General features: G+C 36.6%; 1 pseudogene; it reads left to right on the plus strand.

The window, feature by feature from the left end:
• Nucleotides 1-732: 732 nt before the first annotated feature.
• LOC140239174 (beta-lactamase domain-containing protein 2-like) lies at nucleotides 733-10426 on the plus strand (annotated as a pseudogene).
• The last annotated feature ends 539 nt before the right edge of the window (nucleotides 10427-10965 follow it).

The raw sequence follows: 10965 nt of genomic DNA on the forward strand, positions 1-10965 counted from the left end.
AAGAAACCTATATTTTTATGTTTCGTAAGTTTCTGGAGGTGGAGGGAGGGACTGTAAGGGATAGAATGTTTCGATGTTTCTTCCCTTCCATGTAAGCCAGGAAGCTTTTGCATTTTCAGAATTAAAAAAAAAAATGATCGATTTGTTGTACACCACTGGTGGAATATATTATGGAAAATTTTTCATTCTTTTACACCATTTTGAACATGTTCTCATAATCACACAAAATCCATCAAAAATGCTATAAAAAGAATATAATTTTAAAAAGATCAAAGGGGAGGGGATGGAGGAGGGGCAGAAAGTCCTAGAAAAATTCAGGTGGGGGGGGGGGGGGGGGGGACTCGTTCCCATCTACCTCCGCCCCCCGTCTCCGATCGCCGCCTGTACGCATTACCAATGATTACAGGAAGCATTCATGAACTAGCGCGAGGCACAACATTCGTGTATCGCACTTACGTGCGTAAAGGGCCCGGGTATTACAGAGTCTGGTAGGTCGATGCGATATGCGTGCCTCCCCCTTCCGGGTAAATACTTTGCATAAGTTAGCATAAATCCTTTTGCAAAACAATCAAGCCGATTCCGCTGCAGTGCAAACAACCTGTTCTTTAATCAAACGATAAGACAGGGCATGGGCCTGGCACTCCATTCTCATTCATACTTGGTCGTATACTAGCTGACTCAAAATTATTCTCCCAAGGAGGGAAGTTAACTCTGCCAAGTAATACTGTAATCATGGCGCTGATGAAGAATGCTGCCCTTATGGGCGTGACAGCCATCTTGGTGGTGTACCTGCCAAGATTCTTTCAGACTCCACCACCTGTCATCACAGAGGGTTATGTAGCTCCTGGATTCGAGGACGTCCTAGAGACTTTCAGGTGAGTCGTCGTTAAAAGTGTATTCATCTGGCTTCCTGGTCAAAAAGGCCAAATTCACTCAGATTATAAATGTGCTACTTAATCCGTTCCATATTAAATTCTAAAATCAAAAATAGGCTTAGTACACAGGCCACCAGGTTCCCATGGGAACAGGGAACGGGTTAATATCGCTCTGCCAGTTAACGCAAACCAAATACAGATTATTTTGATCCGATCCTCTGTCACTATGACGATGAAGAAAAGTCAGCAGTATCCAGTAATTCTCCTCGTAAAATTATACGTTCGCACAAAAACCGATTTCTCTAATATACATGTCACAATATATGTCACATTTTGCATTTATAGTATTGTAATATTGTAAGCCTAAACATTTCATAGAAATTTATCTGCCTATTTCTTGAAAATACCAGCATGTTTTGCGACCTACCTCGATCTAATACAATATTTATAGTCAGGTAAATTACATGGCTTTGAATAGCTAAAAATTGTTGCAATCTGATACGGTGTTCCCGGAACACGGGCTAAATCGACACTTTTGATCCTGATTCCGAGTACAGAAAAAGAGAGAAAGATGATATCATAACACGCCTCCTTAGCATCATCGGCTTTAGTATAATTTTATATTCCCAAGATAAAGGAAAAGGGATCAGAGTGTAATTACAGTAGAAGAAATCGCTAACAGCAGAAGGAATTAAGCAGAAACTGAAACACAGATATTATATGTGAATGAACAAGGAACAGATTAGTTCTGGATCATATTCGGAGTTGATCTTTTAATTCATATTTATAACCTTTAAATGAAATAACTCTTGTTCTATCTTTGACACAGAGCAAACTTTGAGAGTGGCCGAGATCCCCGTACTGGAGGAGCAGCATTTGCTGCCTATCATCGGGGAAAGAAAGTCGTCGACATTTGGGGTGGATTCGCAGATTATGAGAGCAAGCAGAAATGGCGACAGGACACCATATCCATTTTCTTCTCATCAACGAAAGGTGAATTTCATTTGTTTTTATTTGAAATGGCTGCAAAAAAAATTATTGTTGTATAGTTTTCACTCAATAAGCTTCAGCTTCGTGTATTACCTGTTACTGATTCAATTCATTTAATTCTCTAGTTTTCATGTATAAACTTTACGCTGGATTATTACCAAATGTGTTTAATCTGTTCATTTGTATGATACCCCTCAGAGAAATTCGCTGCGACAACCAAAGGTCTATACTCACAGCATTTAGCCCTGAACTCATTCCAAGTAAACTTTCCAAAACTATGGAATGCTCTTCCAGAAGACACAAAGCATAGTTCTACTTTATCGCGATATTGCTCCTTCCGAGGGAAAATTGACAAATCTATTGTCATACTACTCATACTTTACACTCACATGAATGAAAATCAGTGCTTGCGAGCAGTATACGTCTATAGTCCATCTATCGCTTAAATACTCCCAACTTTCCAATCATACTCATTTTGTTTCCTACTCTTCTTTCATCTCTTCTGGATTTTCGCTGTTGTTTTCCATGGCATACATATATGTATATGATATATGTATATATATATATGAAGAGTTTGTTTGCAAAAACCGATAAGTCCATATTTGCCAAATGGAGATATTTGCGATTAAAGGTCAAGAAAAATAAAGAAAATAATAAGAAAATTTCTGCTTCTTTTGACCATAAGTTCAAAAATGTACCTTGATATGTAGTGACCAATATATCATTTCAAAGGTATTATTTTGTACTTAATGACAGAGACCGTAATTCAAAATCTTCAAAAATGGACTTATCGGTTTTTGCAAACAAACTCTTCATATATATATATATATATATATATATATATATATATACATATACATGCATGCTGTTTTTTTCCTTCTCAGTCCCACCAAACCAAATGTACAAACTTGAAATGCATGCTTGCTTGTTTGTTTATGTATATTGATATTCAAGCATTACTTGGGCCCCTGTCTATAAGCATTGCTTCTCTTGGGATTCCCACAATCAAGTTTAATTGTTTTCTGTTTTGTTCATGTTTACTTTGTATATAGTAATGTATCTTTGTGTGTCTTTTTATTGTATACCTTTAATACCTGAATAACATAGAATCACAATAATCGTAAATTGTACACCTTATAGGCCATACAATACCCATGCATAATGATTATGGGAAACCTGTCATCAAACTTTCTGACAGGATTTGGAAAACGGAAGAAACTTGGTTGGAAATATTCCGTTGAGATTTACCAACATAACAGACGTCAAACGATACAAATAATCTTATTTATTATTATTATTATTATTATTATTATTATTATTATTTTTTTTTTTGGGGGGGGGGGGAGGTGTATGTGTGTTCTTACCTATATAGCAAGAAAAACTGCAGAACATTTCAGGAGAGAAGCAAAGTCCCCTGCATGATGGTCCCCTGCATTTCATTTTTATCATTTCCTATTGCTTCCTTTCATATATGATATTCGTTCTTGAAAAAAAAAAAAGAAAATGTATGTAAGATCCAAACGTTACGAATATTAGCTTGTTGACTTGTTGATTTGTATTGATTTTGAAATGCAGAAACAAAAATAAAAACTGAACTGAAAAAAAAAAACTGAACAAAGAGTGCTCCCCATGACCTATTGCTGTATGTACAAAGTACTCTCATCGTTCTCGTTATACTCTTTCTTGTTGTTTTTACTGCAAACAAAAAGAAAAATAGACCTCTTATTTTTTATATTATGTTTTGTTTACACGTAAAGGCGCAGTATTTGATCACTTTGCCTTCATTTAATCACTGGATATGACCCATCTGTATCAATAGTAGTCAAAGAGGTTGTTTCTTAAATCCACGTTTCCCTTGTTGTCTTTCCCCCGATGTAGGAGTTGCGTCAGTGTGCATCGCCACACTCGTTGATCGAGGTTTGCTGGACTACAACAAACCAGTCGCCCTCTATTGGCCGGAATTCGCACAGAAGGGCAAAGAGAAGGTTACCGTCAAAGACATGATGGAGCATAAGGTCATTAAACTTTTTTTTTTTTTTTGTATGCCTGAAGGGCCTGATAAAAAATACGTCACAGAAATTTCTAAGCACTTAACAGTCAGTCGTATAAGGATTAATATTGTATAAGCCTAACAGTGAGAATTTTATCACAATTGAATGAAAATTAGAGAAGTTATGAAGTAATTAAGCTTTATAAATTTTCTTTAAAAAATTCTCCAACAGTCCATAATTATGAATATGCAAACTAGTGGGTTGATGTTGTCAAGATCACCACAAACTTGTATATTATGGTTCATAAACAAAATTCATGAAATATCCATTTTTTTTCACACGTACAGTAATTAGGACCCAGTCTCAAATTCTACTATACTTGATTGATCTTTGATGGTATTCATTCAGGAATACCGCTTTCTTTTAAACTTTTATGACAGGAGAATTAGGTTCGTCTGGATTGTTTGTTTGTTTGTTTATTTGAAGAGTTTGTTTGCAAAAACCGATAAGTCCATATTTGTCAAATGGATATATTTCCGATTAAAGGTAAAGAAAAATAAAGAGAATAATAAAAAAAATTTTGCTTCTTTTGACCATAACTTCAAAAATATACCTTTGTATGTAGTGACCAATATATCATTTAAAGGGATCGTATAGTTTTGGTCGAGACCCAATTTCAGGTTTCTAACATTTTTTGGTGAGATAATGAGAAACCTCTTATGAAATATGAAAGAGCGTGTAATTCCATGAGGAATTCAACGTTTATTTGACGAAAATTGATTTTGAAATGGCTGAGATATCCAAAATAGAGCGATTCAATAAGGTGTGGGACCCACATTTTATTACGATCGCTTTGTTTTACTTGTTTTTTGATGTTTCAGTCATTCCAAACCCGATTTTCATCAAATAAACTTTGAATTCCTCTTAAAGTGGTATGCTCTGTGTTCTTTCATAAGTGTTTTCTTGGTATCTCACAAAAAGTAAAAAAGCCCGATTCTCATCTCCACCAATACTATACTATCCCTTTAAAAGGCATTATTTTTTACTTTATGACAAAGACCGTACTTCAAAATCTTCAAAAATGGACTTATTGGTTTTTGCAAACAAACTCTTCATTTGTTCGTTTGTTTGTTTATTTGTTTGTTTGTTTTTGCAAGATCAATGGGCAATAATTGTAAGGTGATGACAACGTCATCGTCAGTTATTGTGCTTATACAATTTGACTTATTCTTCTAACACTAATTTTTGGATGGTCTTAAATTCAAAATCTAGTGTCCACATACGATGTCACGTACCCATGTTGATGGTACCCTTATGATCAGAAACATTTACTCCTAACCTGCTGAAACATTTAACTCCCGTCACGTGTGTCAGAGGATAGAGTAGCATGTTGTAGTGTATTTTGATTTTGTGCTATATTTCTTTAAGTAGGAGAGGGGGTCAGCGGTCTTTTTCTTGTACTAAGGTTCCTTGACGGACAAAAGATGTATCTTTACACTAAATGGAAGAAAACATTTTCAGTGCATGTAACTGAAAATTGTCTTGCATAAGTATCCCGTTTCCCAATACAAGCAAGCAACCAAGCAATCAAACAAACTAAAATCCGAACAAATTAAAGGGGCGAAAGAAAGAATTCTGCGTATGTGGGCACGTCTCCCTCCGGGCAGTGTCTAAATCCGGAGTTTTAGGAAACAATCAAGTTTCCTATAGTTCCTGTTTTTATCTGCAGAATATACGATGTAAAAGGGTAAACATTACTGAACAATATATAAGCTTGATGGTACTACGCAATCATATTTTTGAAACACACACACACACACTCAAATGTAATTAAATGATTATGCAATTGAAAATAATAGGCCAACTGGGTCCCTTTTCATAAAGCTGTTCTTAAAGTTACGCACAAATTTACGAACGACTAGAATATGGCAAGTCAAGCGTGTTTCCTAATCATTGTTGATTTCAGTAGCTGATGTTGAAATTTGCAGATGAGAATGATTATTCCTACATGTTAACACAGGTTTTTAGTGGATGTGATTTTGCCGCAATGTATAGAAGTAGGTGTATTGACATACTTGCAGGCCTATACAGTCGTACTTTGTTAAGCATAATAATATTGGCACTTCATATTCCACTCGTTTGTAAAGTCATGCACAACTTTATGAACAGCTTCATGAAACAGGGCCTTAGATTGTAAAAGGTAGGTCGCATTAATCTTGCTATCACATTCTAATGATTTAACCGATTCTTACGTGGATGATAAAAAAAAAAAAGATAGCATGTAAGAAATTAGTGATTGACCCATGATTGAAGTAATTTTACTCACCTTTCAGGCGGGGCTTGCCGTATCCGCACCACCTGGTTTGAGCCTGGACTTGCTACAAGACGTTGCCAAGGCGGGAGAACTCATGGCAAGAACAGGGCCACAGTGGGAGTATGATGGCCACACCCATGGTTACCATGGTTTCACATTTGGACCACTAGCCAATTAGCTTTTGCGGCGAGTTGACCCTCAACATCGAACTCTGGGACAATTTTTCAAGGAGGAGATAGCAGAGCCTTTCGGTAATGTCGATTTATAGCACGTTCAGTCAGTAAAATTGCTTGTTATTCACACACACACACACAACACACAAAAACACACACATTTTCTATACTTAGAGGTGATCGTTAACATTTTTCTCGTGTTATTCCGAGGGTTCGTTATTTCGAAGGTTCGTAAATCCGAAAATGAAGTTATAATTTTCTTGCAGGCATAGATTTCCACATCGGTCTTCCATTCGAAAGCAACCACCGTGTAGCCCGTCTTCTCGTCGACCGTCGCCCGATGTTCTTACAATTCCTGGACAGTATACAGACCCCGGATGGCAGACAAACTATACTTCATATGATAAACTCGAACGCCATTGGAAATATGATGAGTAATGCAAACGAAATGGAAGATGTGAGTGGGAAGAATGTAGAATGCAAGCATATATTTGCGGAAGGCACACACACACACATTCAAGCATACTCACATATTATATTATTGCAAACCCTAATGGAAAGAACACAGTGCCCACAGTGTGAGATACACAGTGTGAAACACAGTGTGAACATAGTGTGAAATCTCTTTTCACAGTTAAATTCGAGTGTATTAACAGTTTGAACACAATGTGAGTCATCAATTCACAGTGTGAAACAAAGCATTACTATGTGAACACTCTGAAAAAAACCACTGTAAATCATCTTCATTCTGTTAGATTCGAGTGTCATTTTGACATAGTCGACTATGTGAGCACACTGTGAGCACACTGTGGGACAGTGTTCTTTTCAGTAGGGAAGGTCAACGATTTGCGATTTGTTTACAAGCCCTCTTTGCCCTCGTTAGGTAAGACATCACTCTTTTTTGTTAGTTTTCTCACTCCATTCTTCTGTTCTCAAAAACTTGATGACAGATCGTATTGCAAGTTACGAAAAAAAAAATTATATTTCATAAATCTGAATTGGGCATTCATGTCACAATTACACCAAAGGCTAGGAGTGGTTTACTATCACAAACTTATATTAGGCAGCCCCATCTCTCCTGAGGAAACTTCGTACTTTTACAGCTTGTTCTTCCGTCAATCTCTCTTTTTTGTGCAGGATAGCCCTGCTGGAAAGAACACAGTGTCCCACAACGTGAAACACTATGTGAAACACAGTGTGAGAACACTGAGTGGACACAGTGTGAAATCTCTTCACATTGTTAAATTCGAGCGTTTTAACATTGCGAACACATTGTGGATCATCAAGTCACAGTGTGAAACAGAACATTACTATGTGAACACAGTGTGAAAAACGAGACCACAATGTGAAATGATCTTCACACTACTAAATTCGAGAGTTTTCACGCATCCGACAATATGAAAAACATCCTGAACACACTGTGGGACAATGTGTCATTTGCAGTAGGGTATTGTGCTACCGAAGGTCTCAATTACTCAAAACAGTTGGGTACAATGTGAATACAACGTGTACCTACCAATTGATGTCTTTCTCATTTCAGTGAAACATGTACCGTTCTGTTGACTTAATACTGATAGAGAGTGTTTCACGTTAGCCTTGCACTTTATCAAGGATATGAGAACTAATCTTTCCGTCAACTTTAAAAGTATAAAGAAAGTAATTTGCATGTAATACCAACTCTGGAGAGGTGCGCCTAACTATAATTCCACAAAGTGTGCATTACGATACCCACACACACTCTTATTGACATCATTGCCACCTGATTTCATAATAAATGTTTGTGTTGTTTTGGACAGTTGGGAGTCTTTAACGATCCCGCCTACAGAGCCATCGAGTTGCCGTCAGTAAATGGGATCGGGTCTGCGGCTGGTCTTGCAAAGGTAACGATGGCGACTAATAACTGTAATAATTATCACTATAATGTTGACATGAAAATGATGAGGGGAATGATAATCATATCCTCCTGTTGATTATGATAATGATCAGATATTAGATGGTGGTCAAAAAACACATAATGCCTATAAGAGATTCGTTAAGTGAAGCCTTCAGGATGTATTCCAAATCTGCGATCGTTATCTTCAGCTTGCATGGTGTTATTTGCGATTTGTCGTGATTTGGCCAGCTGGCTTTCGATACACGAAATTCCCTGCCAAAATGATCACTAGTCTTGATGGAATGTTTGATTACAAGGGGAAAGAACGCATAATATTCATTCAGGGTTGCCCGGGTCCGATACTAATCCCTGTCATGCCTGCGGTATTTGACAAACATTCTCCAAAGCGAATAAAAGAAAAATAGAACGAGCGAATAGAGAGAGCAAGTTCTATCAAAAGCAGATATAATATCAAGGGTTTGTTCGCAAAAACCGATAAGTCCATTTTTGAAGATTTTGAAGTCCGGTCTCTGTCATAAAGTACAAAATAATACCTTTTAAATGATATATTGGTCATTACAATCGTGGTCACATAAATTAACATTTTTGAAGTTATGGTCAAAAGAAGCCAAAATTTTCTTACAATTCTTTTTATTTTTCTTGACCTTTAATCGCAAATATCTCCATTTGGCAAATATGGACTTTTCGGTTTGTGCAAACAAACTCTTCATATTGCCCCCTTAGCACTGAAGGCGCCATCATGTCAGGAAATGTAAAATCATAATCAACCTTTATGTCTCATTAACACCACCTATCCATCAAGTTTGATGCTTCCACTACGACTTACCTAATATTGTGTACCTTAAGCTTCTCTACTTGCACTCGCAAGGTAAAACTCAGACTAATAGTAGGTGGATATTAATTTGATCGAGTGATTCAATTATACAATGTATATGAATCTCATATCTGCTCCATTTCAAGCTTTGAACGTGTTGAATCTAAACACACAGTGATGTGTATAATTATGTCAATGTCATGACGTTTTGTTTTCAGCTGTATGGAATAATTTCATCTGGTGGCATAGACCCAGTTACTAACAGAACTCTGCTGTCAAAGGAGAGAATCGACGATTTTCTGAATTTTGAGCCTCCTTCTGTCGACAGAACTCTCGGCATTCCTCTTTCCTTCAGTCGCGGGATGATCAAAATTGATAAGTTTGTTGTGAGTGGTCAATCAGTTCGTATTGTATAGCAAATGACTTATGCTACTTATTACTAGTTTCGTGCTTGAACGTAATGTCCCCTAGAGTGACTAAATTTTGTCGACCATTTAGTAATATATACGCCTTATTTGTTTCGATGATATCATTTACATTATTTTCTACGCTTTTCCGCACATTGGTTCGTCAAAGTTGGGACATACTTCAGCTTTAATAATGTAGGTTAGCCTTCAGGTGGACAACTGTCTCCGATGGCCATTGTGCATACAGTATCAAGGCCCTCAGCGCTGGTATTTGATAAGATAGAGAAATGGGATAAGAATTACAAAACACATGTATTCAGAAGGTCTTAATAGAATGTCATAATTATGTTTTTGTATTACTTGGTACTCGTTACATTCTCTGTAATCACGTTCGATTGATATACAGGGAATAAAGCTAAAACATTGTGCTTTGGAGGTGCGGGTATCACAAATGAGTGTTTTTTAAAAGAAGTTTAGTGTTTATTATGTCCATGGATATAGGAATATCAACTGAATCTGGAACCTGATTACGAGAGGTATTGGCAAACACCTTGGGTAGCCTCTTTGTTCTCCATGGTGTACACAATAACATTCTGGTTACAAAGACTGTACGTATAGCTATAGCAATTTAATGAACATAATGTATACGTGTAAGAACTATTATTTCCTAATTATTTCTAAACGTACATCCAGGATCGGATTAATACCTGCGATTGTAATACCTATAATGAGTTTTACTGATTTCTCTTATAGACTAGCCTGATTTATTCTTCTTTTTGTAGGACGGAGTGACAATGTTTGGGCACCCAGGAGCTGGCGGACAACACGGTTGTGCAGACCCGGGGCATCAAGTTGGATTCGCCTACCTCAGTAGCACCATGCTTCCATACCTTCTGGGTGAAGATCCTCGGTCTAATCAACTCGTTCAGAGTCTTTACAGATGTGTTCAAAAACTTGAAAATCAGTAATTTCTCATTTTTACAGTTTACACAAACAATACTTTCTTTTTTTCTTAAACTGATCAAGCTGTTTTGTACATATTCCATTCATAATAATTGAAATATTTCACAGCGTAATAATTAGCCAACCTAAATGCAATATTGGAGACAACTTATCTTTAAGAAAACATTCATAAGTACTAACTACGTAAACCCATTTCTTTGTAAACATCCTAAGGAAATCAGGTGGCCTAAATCTGCAGGACGAATTTCTCTTAAACAATTCTAAACAAACAAAAACAAGATTATTATCATATAATGAACTTGAGAAAACAATGTTTACATGAGCTGCTTTGTGATTAGATAGTTGAAATGTTTACTTGAACGAAAGAATACACTGTACAATATTTTTTAAAGCGTTGCGACGAGCACGTATAAAGGCGTACATTGGATCATAATGATTCTTTTGAATAAACAAAAAAAAAATGGAGTCAATTCGTGATGTTTATTCAATTGCGTGAAAGAAAAGGACATACACGTAACGAAAATGAGTTCATTTAGAAGTACAT

This window comes from Diadema setosum, chromosome 15 (assembly GCF_964275005.1).
Source record: "Diadema setosum chromosome 15, eeDiaSeto1, whole genome shotgun sequence".
NCBI classification, from domain to species: domain Eukaryota; kingdom Metazoa; phylum Echinodermata; class Echinoidea; order Diadematoida; family Diadematidae; genus Diadema; species Diadema setosum.